The sequence below is a fragment of the Heliangelus exortis genome, chromosome 4, assembly GCF_036169615.1.
Source record: "Heliangelus exortis chromosome 4, bHelExo1.hap1, whole genome shotgun sequence".
NCBI classification, from domain to species: Eukaryota; Metazoa; Chordata; class Aves; order Apodiformes; family Trochilidae; genus Heliangelus; species Heliangelus exortis.
In genome coordinates, this window is record NC_092425.1 from 41,835,741 (window position 1) to 41,851,645 (window position 15,905).

A 15,905-nucleotide genomic window follows, 5' to 3' on the forward strand; every position below is an offset into this window, starting at 1 on the left:
GTGTAGGACTGGGTGTATCAGCTGAGTCCTTCTGCAGTTGGGTGGATTCAGAGCACTCACACTGCACACTGCAGGGGGGATTTTTCCAGCTAGGGCCTGAAACACGAGTCTGCAATCTGTTGGGGGGGTTTTGTGTCTGTTGCTGGTGATACTCTTTGATTTTGTTAAGGAATATCTATTTAGGTGTGTCAGATTTTGAGGAGGTTTCTCTTAATTTAGAATTAACTGGTGTTTTCTTGTGTTAGAAATGAGGAATGACACCTCTGGTTGCCTTAGGGAAAAAAAAATGACAAGAGGAAGGAAAATAACCATCAGAGGTGATTTGTTTGCCAGAACATTATAGTTTTTAAGGACACAAATAATATAAAATAGCAGAGAAAATATTAAAACCCCTGAAGGTTCTGTTAAGGTTAGCTCTAAGTCTATATTGCACTGGGAGTGCCTGTGTTCATGCCTCCTCACTGCTGTTTCTTTTCTCCCATCTCTAGAATCTCTAGATTGTGACACCATGTTTTGATCTATTCTTTATTAATTTGTCCTGGAAGGGATAACATCAGGAGGCAGGATCTGTCCTTTTCTTTTCTGCTACATTGCACGTAAACACAGATCTCTCTGTGAAAAGAAAAAGAGCAGAATCCATCATTGTATTTGAATTTACAGACCCTTTTGGCAAATTTTGAGGATGCAGAAGCCATCTGCTCTCTTGGCACACCTGGGAAATTTGGAATTCATTTTACATCCAATCCCAGGGATTTTCAAATGCTGAACTGCGTGACTTAAATAAAATTACCCTGGGTATTTGATACCTTTGGGGCCTTTGAGTATGATCTCCTGACTTATAAAAGACTCACTTTGCAGAGTTGGTCAAGTTGCATTAGGTTTCTCTTTATGGCAACAGGAATGTCATTTATAATGTTTGCAGGGCTTGGCTGCTGGGGCAGAGCTGCTCGGGGCAGACTGTGATTACTGCCCTAATCCCCTAAATGGGACACTGCAGCAGGAGGCAGTTTTGGTGATTGCATTTTTAATCGTGGAATTCTTTGCAAAACATCCTTTTAAAAAATAAATTTAACATTTGTCTGTCATTGCTGGAGGGTCTTATTCCTGTTTACACCCAGCACCCATCTCTGTTACTTCATCACAGTGTGTGTTCTTTGCCCTGATGTTCACATACCCTGTTTTGTCAATGTCTTTGATTTAAGTGTCTGCTCTACTACTTCAGTTAAAGCAGGACAGAATTAACCCCTTCTTGCTCTCCCTTTGCTGCATGACTGGAAGCAGAGCAGCTCAGGCTGTGTTCCTGCTGGTGCATGGTGGTGCAGGCTGCTAAGGAGATTTCCAGCTCTAGGGAACACCAGTAACCTTTGCTTAAAAACCACGGAGAACACCTGCATGGTGTTGGCTTTTCCTCCTCTTTTCACATTCAGCACTGGCCCTCCCTCCTGTCACCCTGGTACTGCAGCTGTACCTCAGTGTTACATAAACAGGGACTTGGCTGCACCCTGAACTTGCAGTCAGATGGCAGAGGTGGGCACCAGGCTGGGCACCCTGCTCCTGCACCAGCCATACAGCAACCCCAGCACGGGGGGGTTGTGGGGCTGCCTGCTCATACCCTGCACAACATGTGGTGTAGGTTGGCTTGGGGAATATGGACACACAGACACACAGACAGACAGATACAGCAGCTGTAATGTATGGATTGTATACGTTTGGGTTTAGCCACCACTGTAATGGAGATGTGTTGGTCAGGGACACAGAGTGTTTAGAGACCTGGCACTAAAATGCTGAAGAGAGCTAAATAGTTCTGGTGCAAAATGTGGGTGTGTGCCCGGGGGTGCAGTGCCCTCCCAGGTTTTGCTGACTTCCTTGGAAAATGGAGGCTCTGAGCAAAGTGGAGGTGCAGGCCCAGGAGAGAGGAGCTGTAAAGCAAAGGGGTTTCTTTCAGACTCTTTCTGCCCATGGGGAATGGGGTCCCAGCTTTGGGATTTCTTGCAAAGCTGCTGGGTTGCAGTGAGGGGCTTTGCAGTAGAAGATTCATTTTGTTTGGAGGAAGGACAAAAAGGGGAATGTGCTGAGCCTCAACCCCTCTGTGCTGGGCACCCAGACAAGCTCCAGGTGTGAGGAGCTGGTCTGGCCCTGGCACGGAAACTTTTTCTCTGACCCTGGAACATCCTGATGATGCAAAAGAGAATAATGAAGGGCTGTGGCTTCAGCTCCTGCACTCAGCCAGCACACTGGTCTCTGTCATTTAGTAGTACTGTCCCGTGCTTCTCCTTGCTTCCAGGGATGCTGCAGGGTGGGGATCTTTCTGGCTGCGTCTCTTCTCTTGGGAATTTTTGTTTAATGATGTTTTGCAGTGTGATCATCATCTGTCTTGAGAGCAGCCTTACAAACAGTGGTTGTAGCTTCTGTGCTTCTCAGGTAGGACCAGAACCTTCTGAAATGTCAGCCTGTCTGCTGCCTGACGTTGCTCCAGACAGTAACAACTCCCTGGTCATTAGCAGAGCTGGGAACAGGGCCAGCAGCAGCAGTGTTCCTGCTCAGATGATGTCTTTGCAGTCCTTAGACATCTATAGTTCTTTAGGGGTTAACAGAATTATTCCACACCCCAAAAATTAGAAAATGGTGTTTGTAGCCTGAAGACAAATTTCAAGCCCCACTCCTGCATTCTTTTGGAGAATGGGTTGATTTTGCAAACCAGTTGACAAGAGGCAGCTTGGCTCATCTGGCTTGAAAATGGGGAACTTGAACTTTTTTTCCTGATGCAAATACTTGCATGTCAACAAATCCCCCAATAGTGTGATTGCTGCACAGATACCTTAGTGTGTCAAGAGCATTAAAAGCCAGGTACTAACAGAGAAGGTGATTTTATTGAAAGTTTGCCATGACTGATTCCACTGTACCTGAACTGAGGGTATGTGAGACCCAGCTTGCCTTTCAGTGGCTTTTGAGACAGATGAACATGGATCTTCTGCAGACTGAGGAAGGGGTGACAGTGATTACAAGATGAGCACTCACGGAGTCAGCAGCAAAGGTGGAATTGCAGCCCTGGAACCCAGCTTTCTGGCCCCTGGCAGTCTGTTCTCTGCCTAAAACATTTTTCAAAGCAGGCAGAGCTTCCTGTCTCTGCGTGTGACAGGTGTTTAAAAGATTTTAGAAAAGCCACAAAAAATGAAAACCCCAAACCTAAAAAAAAACTTCACAAAAATTACTACTATTATTACTATGGTAAGCTGGTGCCTGATACCCTTTTTCTATCAGTGATGAAGATAGTTTGACCTCTGGTCTCTACTAGCAGTGAGTATTTATTTAGTATCTCAATACACAACTTTCAAAAAGTTTTTGAACTTTTACACTTGTTTTTAAGGGCCAGCCCCTCAAGTTTAGCATCCTTCAGCATAAACCATTCCTCAGAATCTGGAATATTCTCCATTGCTTACCAAAAGAGATTGGGAAACAATTCCATCTCAGTGACTTTTGTCCTTCACTTGGCAGTCTGAGCACTGTCAAAGCTCCCACAGAGCTGCTGCTAGGCAATATCTGCAGAAAGGCAGGGATGGAGGGAGAAATAAAGAGCTGCTGCTGTCAGCAGAATTCAGGTGTGTGTGGTAGAGTCAACCTTCAGTACATGGCTTCTATCACGTACATACAGAAGAGAGGGGCTGAATTTTGTTGTCCTGCAACAGCAGACTTTTTTTTTGACATAACCATCTCTTTTTTTTGTGAACTGAATATTGGAGAAATATCTGCCCTTACAAAATTCACCTAGAAAATGATGTCACATTTAGCTCAGAGCTGGAAAAGCCCATTCGGCAGGGGAAGGGAGGATTTGCTGCCCTGCACTGAGGGTGGTAGCCAGAGTTCATCCCTTTGGAAAGGGCCAAAGCTTTAGTGAGGAAGGGAGGCCAGGGAGGAATCCAGGAGTGCTTGGGCGTGCCAGAAAAAGCATCTCAAGGAGGAGGCCATGTGGGGGTGCAGTTCATTTGTGATCCCTCTTGCTTTTGTGCATGGATGCTGAAGTTTCTCCTCTGCTGGGAAAATGCTGCAGGATCCAGGCAGAGTTTGTGGCAGGCTAAGGAAGAGAAAGAAAGAAAGAGCCTCTCCCTTTCTAACCTCTGGGTACTCAGAGCTTTCAAGGTTTATTGCAGCTTTAACCTACAGTTTTTTTTCTTTAGCACTGAGTATGTTTTGCCCCTTCAATGTTCCGTTCGTTGCCTTGGCAAACACCTTTGTGATTCACTGGAATTTCTAGATGTTTCAAATGCCTCTTCAGCCATGGGGAAAAAAAAAAAAACAAAAAACCAAACCTTTCTGGTGTTTTGTAACAGTGTTTGTGTGGGTGGTGCCTATTCCTGTGCCCTTTGAGCATTTACCTTCTGCATCTCCTCCAGCTTCTGGTTTCATTATGTAGATATTTCTTGGCATGGAAGTAACACCCCACTGCTTGCTTCCTTGGGAAATGGAGCTGCTTTTGATGACGTGGCATTTCCAAAGGCTTGGGATTTGCTGCTTCAGTTCCCAGGTGCCCTGTCTGAGGGGTGGTAGGCGTGTGACTGCAGGACTGAAGCTTGAAAAAAAATCCTGAGCTGGGCAGGCACCTCCACTTCTTGGACATCCAGGTGCTGGGCTCAGGCAAGGTGGCTACTGAGTTCCCCTGGGGTTTAGCCAGACTGAGGGGTGACAAAGCTTTGGTCACCTCTGCAGATGCAGGATGTGACTGTAGTGCCAAGTGTCAGAATTTCTCTGCTCTTCTTTGAGACTTCTGCACTTGTATGTTGTTGTCTAACCATCTCATGATTTATTTGTGGATTTAAAATTTCATTTTCTTGCTAGTTTTTGAAAGACAGGATTTATTTGGTCTTAATAAATGCTATGTAGACTGTATTTCAAAGCACAGATTGTTTACCTGAGCATGGTTTTGGTGTTTTGGGTAAATCTGCCTCTTCACAGCTTTCAATTGAATGAATCCATACCTGCAGTACTGGAGAGAATTTTGTCTTGGATATCCTGAAATCAAGTGGTGATACGTGCTGCTCCTCACAGCTCCCTGGTGTTACACTGCACCCAGGGAAGGGAAATGTTTTCCTGGCACCCTCCATCTATCCCTTAGCACTGTCAAACGTGCTTGATGTGATCCCATTTAATGATGTACACTTTGGGTTTTATGGCAGGATTGACTCATGGTCTGCTCATTTCTATGCAGTCATGAAAGTGTCTGAGTTTTCATCTCTCACTCCAGCTAGTTCAGTAAAAAGAACTTTTGCTGAAAAAGAACAACCAAGAAAGAGGAGAAATGGGAACACCTGCCTGCAGGAGCTTCACCTCTCCTGGGCTCTGTGGATATAAAGAGGTCTGGGTCCTACCTATCAGGAACTATGAGTGGTTTAAAAAATGCAGAGACCATTTACACCCTGGAGGAAAGTTGATCTCCTATAAACTTTAGTGGCTTTTTGTTTGGTTTTCATTACTTTTTCTTAAAATGTCTTGTTATGTCCTTTCCATTGGTGACATTTCCTGAGCCCCTGGCAGAATTCTTACCTTATGTTTGGGCACTTTGTGTTATGCAATTAAAACAAACAGACAAACAAAAAAGCCTTTGAAGGGAAATTTGACAAAGGGAGGTGAAGAGCTAGAAGGGTAATATAGATGTCAGGTTTTAAACTATGCATTGGGAAGCTTTAGGAATCTGGCTTCTGTAATTTGGTCCCTCAGGCTTTTCCACTGAGCTCCTGGGGAAGGTTTGGCACCTGAAGTACCAGTGGCATATGAGCAGGGAGGGCTCCTGCTTTAATGGCAAGGTTTGGAACCCTGCCCTGGGGTATCTGTTTGCCAACACAGAGCACATCCAGGGAGTGAGACCCTAAGCAGCAGAGCAGCAGCAGTGTCAGGCAGGCAGCAGCCCTGTCCCTGAGAACAGAATCCCAGGATGTCAGCTTGGAAGGGACCTCAAGGATCCCCTGCTCCAACCCTTCTGATATTATTGTTTCTCTGAGATCTCTCAGCACCCCAGAGAGCTGAGACTTCAAACTTTCCAAAGTGGGGGAATCCCCCCCTCCCCCTGGGAGACCATTCCAAGGTCTGACTGTCCTCATGGGGAAAAAATGTCCTCGTGTGCTCAGTTGGAATGGCAAAGCCCATCATGAAGTGTGTTCCTGGGGCCAGGGATGTGGGAACCATCATGGGCAGCATCTGCCCTCTGCTAGAAGTTGTTTTTCAACCTGTTCTTTGCAAACAAACACATTAGGATGGCTTTGGAATGCAGACAAATGTGTTTCTATAAATATGTATTTCTTGGCCAAATGTCTATTTGAATTTCTTCCTCTTTAGTCAATGTGGTGAAGATGGAAAGAAGGGTTCAGTGTCCAGTTTGAGGTGCTGACACTTAAAAGGTTTATATAAAATAATTCCAATTCTCTGCATCAATCCCAAGCAATTCTCTTTGTGCAGTCATTGTGGCATTGGGTGGTTTTGCTTGAACATCTCAGTAACTTCTCTGACTGGCAGCTTCTTCAGGGGAAGATACCCAGTTTGCAAAAACTGTTTTCCTATATTTACCACACCTTGGCAATACTGTTAGCAACCTGTTAGCAATCCTTTAGCCTTAGGCAGTTAAAATCAACTTTTATTTTTTCTTTACCAGTCTGTGGATTTGTCCAGGTGGAAGTAGGAGTAGGTATTCCACACTGTTACACAATTTTATGTGTATATATATATGTAAATTACTGAAATCTGGTGAAAGTAATTCAGTGAATTTCAGGTGCTTCAGAGTTGGCACTGTTCAAGGTGTTAACGTGTTGGAACTCTTTTAGGGGTTTCTCTCTTCTTTTTTATATTATTTATAAAAGCTCCATATATTGTAAATAGATTTAGTGTTTTGCTGATAGATTTCCAGGATTGCTTCAAGACCATCCTAACCCTCATCCTGTACTAAGACCCAGGGATTAATTGCTGGCTGCCCTTTTACAAGTGGCTGGAAACAAAGGCTGCAATTAAAAAAAAATAAATTTGGAGTTACCATCTATTTTTGATGCTCATGAAGAATTTAGCATATTAGTCTCTTTGAAACAGAGCAAGTTTTTATCTGCTTTGGACTTTGGAGAAGAGACAGACTGAGCATAAGTCTCAGAGGAGACACTTGGAAACTTCCATTCGAGGTCAGGTTCTCACCCTCCAGCAGGATCCCCACTGGAGCTGGTGAGGGTTTGTTGTGCACTCTGTTCCCCTTCTGATGGAGAGAGAATAAAACAGAACAGAAAGGGAATAACCCTGAATTAAAAATGTTCCCCTGTTTACACATTCACTGCAGGAGTCCATTGAGAAGAATTCTCTACAAAAGGGATGGTTGGATCAGGTGATAAAAACTTGCAGTGCTTCATCTGGCCCAGAGAGCTGGGGGAGGGCTTTGGGCACAGGGGTGGAGTGAGAGGGCAAGGGGAAATGGTTTTAAGCTGGAAGAGGGGAGATTTAGGTTGGACATGAGGAAGAAATTCTTTATTTTGAGGGTGCTGAGCCCCTGTCCCAGGTTGCCCAAGGAAGCTGTGGCTGCCCCATCCCTGGCAGTGTCCAAGTCCAGGTTGGATGGGGCTTGGAGCAACCTGGGCTGGTGGGAGGTGTCCCTGCCCATGCAGGGGGTTGGGACTGGATGAGCTTTGAGGTCCCTTCCAACCCAAACCAGTCTGGGATTCTCTGATATTTGGAAAAGATTATTATGGTGCTGTTGTTGTAAGGGACCTGAGGAAGGGTGTGGATTGCTTTTCCCCTGATATTTTAGGTCTTCATTCTCTTGATTTCTGTATGTAAATGAAAGGCAGTGTTGAGGAGCAGTGCTCACCTGAAATGGATGTTGTTCTTATTTCCCCAGGCTGCTAGAAAATGAGTTCAGCCTATAGAACCATAATTACAAACCTTTCTAGGCTGTTTTAGCTTGAATAATTTAAACTTGGTTTTAATTATTTACTATTTCTGGCTTGTGCTATGTCAGGATGTCAAACAAAGACATTTCACTGCTCAAACCCAGTGAAGCTGACAATGCAACAGGAGATTTGAGCAGCTAAAAACCAATTTGTGCCTCACAGCTCAGGCCAGGATTTAACTGGGACCAGCTGGACCCTGTTGAGCCTTTTTTCCTCCATGCTTCATTGTTTTCTAAATGCACCAAAGCATCAGGAAAGAAAGAAATTACTTGCACCCTGTTGAGAATTCTGTTGTTGCTGTTGCAGTAAGAGGCAGTAATTAAGATTTACCAAGGAGCTGAACTTCAGACTTTGATCTGCTAACAGCAAATAGTTGTGCTCAGCTCATACTTCCCAGCTTTGCTGATGAGTTGTGGTTCTGGACATCAGAGCTTGCTTGGGGAAAGGAATCACTGCTGTCACCCACCTTTCCAGGCCAGGTAGACTCAGTTCCACGTAGTTCAGTCAGGCAGCAGTGTGAATTCTCTCTGGTTTAGCTCTGCACAGGGTCTCCACAGATTTATTCACTCTGGTTTTTGCCATTTTGCAGAAGGATTCCCCTGCTCACCCAAGCTGAGCCTGCTCTGCACACACCAGCCTGGCGAGGCAGCTTCAGGCCCACAGCAGGGTTTTAAACCAGGCTGAAGTCCTCCTGCAAAGTCTTCTCACTCCACCAAAAGACTTCCAAAATATAGCAATCCATAGCTAATTTTTCCATGAGCAAAATAAAAATAAATAGGCACCATTTTGAAAATGTGAAAAAATGGCATGTGCTGGAGACAAAAAAATGAATTAGATTTAAAAGAAAAAAAACAACACAAAACAATTAAAACCTCAAGAAGTTATTTTGTCCAGTGAGTGGCAACTGATGTAGAACAGTAAAATTGGGATGAAGAAATGCAGGGAGACTGCAGAGCAACTGGATGAGACCCATCTGTGTTCTCAAGGCTGTGTCCAGCCCTCACCCTCTGCCTGCACTCTCCCTGCTGCTCAGCTCCTGCCCCGTGGCAGATGGCACCTTCAGCCCCCAAGCACTGCAGCAGGGGTATTTTTAGGATAACCAAAAATTCCCCAAGTTGTTTTTTATTTCCTTTTTTTGAATTAGCACAAGGGCAACACGGAGCCTGCAGCAGTGGCTGAAAGGCAGCTGAAGCGCTCAGTCACTTCTGGGGTAATTATTTATTTACCAACTTCTCTTCCCTCTGGTACAGGCACCAGCAAGAGGTGCTTTGATAGAGCTGTTGCCCTCAAGTAGTGCCTGGGATCAGCCTGGTGAATGATGAGGCCTTGAAAAAGGTTTCCCAAAGAAGTGGAAGCAGAAATAATTAATAACCAGCGAGCTCTGCATTGCAGCAGGACTTCTCCCAGGCTTGAGGAAGGACGTGCTTGGCCACCTCCTCTGCACTTGTAAGGAATCCCAGCCCTTAACCCAGTAGTTTGAGTGTTTGGTTATCCTTCCCGTGGCATTCCTGGGGGCAGGGATTCCTCAGGAGGAAGGACAGGAGTATTTACAGAGGTGAGGAATCAGCAGGGTTGCTGCAGGGCTGAGGGCACCTCCGTGGCTTTGAGCTCCACGCTGGGTTTGTCCCTGCAGGATTTGGTTCTAACTGCTGGCAGTGCCTGGGAACATCATTACAAGGGAGGAACAACAGGAAATTCTCTGTGGGCAGCTTAGGAGGAACCAAGGTATTGTTTCAGCTTAGGAATAGGTGTCACTGAGTCACAGAATGTCAGGTTGGAAGGGACCTCCAGGGTCATCTGGTCTGACCCTTCCAGATAATCATGGAGGTGGAAAAGGCAAATTGGCATCAGGTTTTTGTGTAGCTCAGCTTGGGAATTTGGTATTTCCTCTGGTGGATTTTTTACTTTGAGCAATAAACCACCATTATTTTGAAGTCTTTACATAGTTGTAGTAATAATCACTGATCCAAGCCCCTGAAATACAGGAATTGGCCCTATATTTGATCCCCTTCTAATGTAGCTGGTCCCACCAGCTTTAATGTGCAAAGTTAATGTTAGGAAAACAGAAGCAGCTTCCTTCTGGCAAAGGTGTTGGAGATGGCCAAGGATAGTTTACAGATAGGCAACTGTAATTAAATGTTACAAAAGAGTGCTTGGTTTTATAACATTATTAATTTATTGAAATCCCTGGAAAATTTGCTAATGATTTCAAGAGATTTAGGATGTTTTCCAGAGATTTCAAACAGGAGATAATTCGCCTCATATTACATAACCCTCTTAGTGCTTTATATTTGCAAATGTAATTTGTGAACATTTGTTCAGTTTTTGTAATATGGCTCTGTGGTAGAAAGGGAGATTATTTATGGAGGAAAATGATGTTAAGTAAATAAACCTTAGAGGACCAACATGTTCTTTTGATAAGTCTTTTGTTCTGTGCCCTCTCCTGTTCAAACCACCATGCTGTTGGCATGAGGAGAGCTTTGGTGTTCTGAAGCTATTTATAAATTTAATAGGATCCTAAAGATAATGATTTAAATAATTAGAGAAGCAGAAAGAGCTTGAAAATCACAACTGAATTGTGATGAAGTCACATATTTAATGAGTACGTGACTTCATTTGGTCCTAAATAGCTTATGGAGGGAGCTTAAGGAAAAGAGAAAAAGTTATCTGATTTAAGATGTGCTTTTAGAAAGAGCACATGTAATCTGGGGGGAAAAGAGGCCAAAAAAAAAAAAAAAAAAAAAAAAGGACGTGTGTGTGTTGGAAACCTCCCATGTGTGACCATTGAGCTGTCAGAAGGTGACAGAACTGCCACGGGGGTTTCCCTTCTGTGATTTCTGTCCTTGAGGGTCCTTTAGTGCCAGGAGTAGGGACTGAGAGAGCAGCACCTGGCCAGGGATAAACTGAGCCTGTTGCAATGCAAAGGCAGAGATCAGGTTGACTTCAGTGGGTGCTGGAGGAGGCTTAAAGAGAATAGATAAGAATAGCCAAATATTCAGCTCCAGACAGCTGCTTCCCAGGGCTGTGGTGGTGGTGATACCCCCAGGACTGAGTCATCTTTGCAGCAATAAAAGAAGAATTCCATTTGTCACTCTGCATGCAGGAGGAGTTCTCAGGAGTCTCACGTAGGATCTGAGCTCTTTCACTGAACAGTCATTTTGCCTGGGAAGCAAGAGCTTCTTCCAAGGATTTCATTATATAAAATTACTTTGGTTTAGACTATTGCATAATATAGGTACTCAGCTTATCTAGGGGGAAGGTTTTTGGAAATAGTTTAACTTGCTGTATCAAATATATTTTTTCCTGTTATTTTTATTAATTCTGAATGCAACCAGGCTGAGCAGGGAAATCCTATGCAAATCCAAGGAGGAATTGTAGGCTGTCTGATGAAGACCTAGGATCTGGGGCTCTGTCAGTGACCTCCCCTTTCATGACCTCAGGCTTTGCCTTCCATGTATGGAAAATGAACACAATTATAATTATTATTACCTAATACTTTTTGTAGCAAGGTGATCCCTAGGGAGGAAGCACTTTGAAAGTACATTAAATAGGATTGTCATAAAATCTATCCAGTTTAGAGTGACCTTCTATAGAGGCTGCCACCACCTTTAAACCAGGGTCTGCTTAATGAGTCTTCATAGTAAATGTAGTATTGATCTTTGGGGGGTTGTTGCTCCATTAATACTGGTTTGATTGTCTCTTTCTTATGAGTTTGTGCCTTATAAAAATGCAAAGTCCTTCTTAAAACCTTGGATATTTTGCCTCCTGGTAATAGTCACAGCATGGGCACCATTGTGCACATCCCAGCAGGCTGAGCAGTGCTGGGGTTGTTCAGCCTGGGGGAGACCTCAGAGCAACTTCCAGTATCTGAAGGGGCTACAAGGAAGCTGGGGGAGGGCTTTGGACATGGGGGGGTAGGGAGAGGACAAGGGACAATGGTTTTAAGCTAGAAGAGGGGAGATTTAGGTTGGACATTAGGAAGAAATTCTTTATTTTGAGGGTGCTGAGCCCCTGGCCCAGGTTGCCCAAGGAAGCTGTGGCTGCCCCATCCCTGGCAGTGTCCAAGTCCAGGTTGGATGGGGCTTGGAGCAACCTGGGCTGGTGGGAGGTGTCCCTGCCCATGCAGGGGGTTGGGACTGAATGAGCTTTGAGGTCCCTTCCAACCCAAACCATTCTGGGATTCTATGAAAGTTTGTAACATTCTTAGGGCTTCTCTGGAAACCAATTTCTCAGTTTTGTCCTTGCTCCAGCTTAAACTCTCTTTAATTTATGGCCACTACTGGTTTTAACAGTCCTGAGTGAATGCAGTACACACAGATTTGCTTTGTCTTTTGTCAGGTGTTGATAATCACTCTCACTCTCCCAATCTAGAAATTTTTACATAATTCAGAATTTGGTTTGATGAAGGCTTGCACAGGGTATGCTTTTCAGGATGTCTTTAGGTGTTCCTATGAATTGTACAAAGGCTGTTTTTTTCCCTGGGTGACACATCTGACTAACTGATAAGCTACACCAAGATGTGTTTCTAGTCACAAGATCTCAAAATGTATATTTAGAACTGTGTAGATGGCTGCAATCATGCAAGTTTATCCAGTTCTGTAGCACACTTCTTTGCTTTTCATGCTATTCTGGCCCTCGTTGGGATGATTTATATAACTATAAGGCACAAATTGCTGTTTGCATACAGTCCTGTTACAGCACTTTTGATCACAGAAAATTGCTTTTGGAAGATTGTCATCTTTTATTTATCATCTCTTACAAGCTACTTCAGAGTGGGGAAAGTAAGAAATGTTGGGAGTGACACAAAGCCAAGCTTTCAAATCCTCCCTGTTGACATGTGATGAGGACAGCATTTAACTTTTTATTTCATGACTCACCCTTTCTTTAATGACTGGAAAAATAAGTCCTTTAGAGTTTGCTCCAAAGAGGTGTCTTTTCTTCTGCACAGAAGCCTTGTCAAGTCCCTAAAGCCAGAGTCTGGGAGTCACTCAGGCCGGGTTCAGTGTTGTTCCTTCAGGTGAGCTGGTGCTGGGGTAATGGAAGCTGTAATATTACAGAACAGAAAAATGACACAGGTTGATTGGTGTAGCTGAAGTAGATAAAAATCCATTTTGCACAGCCAGGTGGTTTTCAGCATTGGTACATTCAGTGTGTGTGGAATGTGTGCTCATAAATATCTATTTATAGATAGATCTGTGCAGTGGCTCACACCAGTGTGCCAGCAGGGGGGATCAGCTCCTGCTTGCTTTGAGTATACTTTAAAAAAAAAATTATTCTAGTTTAACTACTCGAAGCAATTTACTAAAACAGGCAGCTTAATATTCAAGAGAAAAGTATTTTCTTCTGTAAATTAATAGAAGCACTTTGTTATAGCAGATGTATTGGATGAGCCTGAGATAAAAAATGGGCACAGAATGAAAGAAGCTGAATAAGTGAACTGCTGTATGTACTTAAAACCTATGGAATTATGTAGATCAACAATATATATTTCCCCAAGAGTTTGACATGAAAATGCAGAAATTGTGTCTTTGAAAGTTGTAGGAAATTTGTAAGAGATCAAATAGAAGTAAGAAGCTCAGGAGCAGGTAGGGAAAGGGTCAGGGCAATGTTTCTCCCAAACCCATCAGCTGTCAGGGGACAAGGACTTGGGAAGCTGGGATTGGCAGGAAGTCAGCAGGGATCTCCTGCTGGTGAGAAGATAGAATGATTCCTTTAGAGCAGAGAGTTGAGGCCTTACTGAGATTCCAAATTCTGAATGAGAGAGTACAAATCCTGCAAGATGACTTAGGGCAGAATCAGCATTCCTTCTGTGTTAAGGAACAAAAATTAGAGCTAATCAAGATATCTGATCTCTGTTTAGACTGAACTGCCTGAGACAAATAAGTACCACTTAGAGCTTACTGCCACAGAGGGATATGAAGGTCTCAAAAGAAGTTTCCTTTTATTGACAAGGGAAAACAAAATTATGCTGAACAGCACACGTGGGCAGGTTTTGAATTTAGGGAACAGCTGAAATTTTATAACACAACTACTGCTCTGTAGCCATCAGCAAATACAAATATTGCTGTGCATTAAAAATCCTTCCTTCAATCTGCAAAACAAGGATGGCAAGGGTACAAGTCTGTGAGGACAACCTGGTTCTGCATTTGAGTTGAAATCAGGCAGGGTTTCATTTCATATTCCCAGTCATGCTTGGATTCCAGCTAAAGAGCTGCAGGTTTGCTTGCCCTTGCTAGAGAAAATGATGATCAGCAAATTAAATGGGTGAAGACCAGCAGATAAAATGATACCAAATACTTCTCCTTCCTCTGGTTTGACCCAGACTTTTGAAGTCAGCTGCAGATGGTGCTGGTTTTGTGATCACTCAGCAATCCCTGTGTGTCAATCAGTGCTTGATGTTAACACCTATGTTCATTTGCAATGAGTATTTCTCTTTGGCAAGTGACAGGTTGAAGCAGAGGTGAGAAAGAAAATAAATGATGTAATCTTTATGAGGAAAAAATCTGTCTGTAATGGGTAAACTGTGCTTGGGAAGGGTTCTTTAGGGACATGAACTTTGTTTTATTTACCTCAGTGTTCACATGTGACCCTTTTCCCCTCTGTGAATCAGTTTGAAAACAAGCATGAAACAAACCAGTATGGTTTGAATTACAGGAAACCAAAATTCTAATGGTTTAGTTAATACTGTACTGCTATAGACTACATACAGAAACATTATAACTGCTGGAATGAAAAGGTTACCTGTTGCACTCTAACCAGGATATGACGGGTGTGTCAGGCAGCTTGCTGTATCTTGGAATTTAATTTGTCCACACTCTGATTTTTATTTTGTTTTAAATTTTTTTTTCCATGTCTTTTTTTTTATGTGGAATGCTGGAGGCCCAGGTTGTTTTCAGAGTAACTGATTTTGTATCTGTAATGGAATTTTATACATTACAAACATCCTTGTTTTAAATATTCCTATCCACGAAATAATCTTTTTCCCAATTTTGCCACATCTCTGCCCCTTCACTCCTGTAGGATCTGTGGCCAGGGTGATTAAAACCCAAGTTCTCTGTTTGCTCCCTCTCACAGGGTTACAAAGACAAATGGTACCCCTTGGATTTAGAGAGGAACATTAATCTTAATGTGTTGAGTGATTCACCCTGGAAAGCACAGCAAAATGATTTGTTCTCTTCAAAATGGCTCCAAATAGATTTTTGCAATTGATTGGATTCAAATTATTTAAGCTGAAAAAGGATTTGCTGCCAGGTCCTCAGAAGCAGACAAATGACTCTCTGTAAAGGGTGATTGGGTCTGGGGGGCTGCTTGGTGTGACCAGCAGACAGCAGAGCCCAGAAAAAGTTTCAGAAAATAATGATCATGTTGGTATCATTACTGTAAAACATGAAAGGGGCAGAAATTTTATATAGGCTTGAATCCTCAGAGTTTAGAATCTGCATGAGCTCAAGATCTGACCCAAAATAATTGCTGGAAACAAGTGAGCAATGTTGTACTTGACCTTTTTAGGGGAAAAATCCCTAAAAATGAAAGAGTTTGCATTTAGGAGACATTTCCAAGTTCAGAAAACCTCCTAGAAATATGTAGATCCTAGTACAGTCTCTTTCTTCCCCTTTAAAAAAAACCAAAACAATGCTTAACCATAAAAGCATTAATAGGAAATATCTCTTTGGGGAAAGATTCCACAATAATAAATTAGGAATTTATGTCACTAACAACATACAGGTTGAGATTGGTCTCAATGCTTGGAACTCTTTCTCTTCATTTCTTCCCTTTTGTCTTTTATTTTGCAGCACTCAGTGTTTTTACAGCCCCTCCTCCGTTGTTACTTTGGCTGCTGTGCTACATTAGGGCACAATCAGAGCCTCTGCTGCCAAACAGCTTGGAGGGGAATGGGGAAATGGGCTGAAGGTGAGGGGTTTGCTGCATCCCTGGGGCTCTGGGACTGTCCCTCTGTCTCAGGAGACAGAAGCTTTGCCATTCCTGGGCTGT

At 43.3% G+C, this 15,905-nt stretch overlaps 1 protein-coding gene across 22 annotated transcripts in view; it reads left to right on the forward strand.

Moving 5' to 3' along the window:
* ANK2 (ankyrin 2) overlaps window positions 1-15,905 on the forward strand; it is a 301,049-nt gene that overhangs the window by 139,972 nt on the left and 145,172 nt on the right. The window lies entirely within an intron of this gene.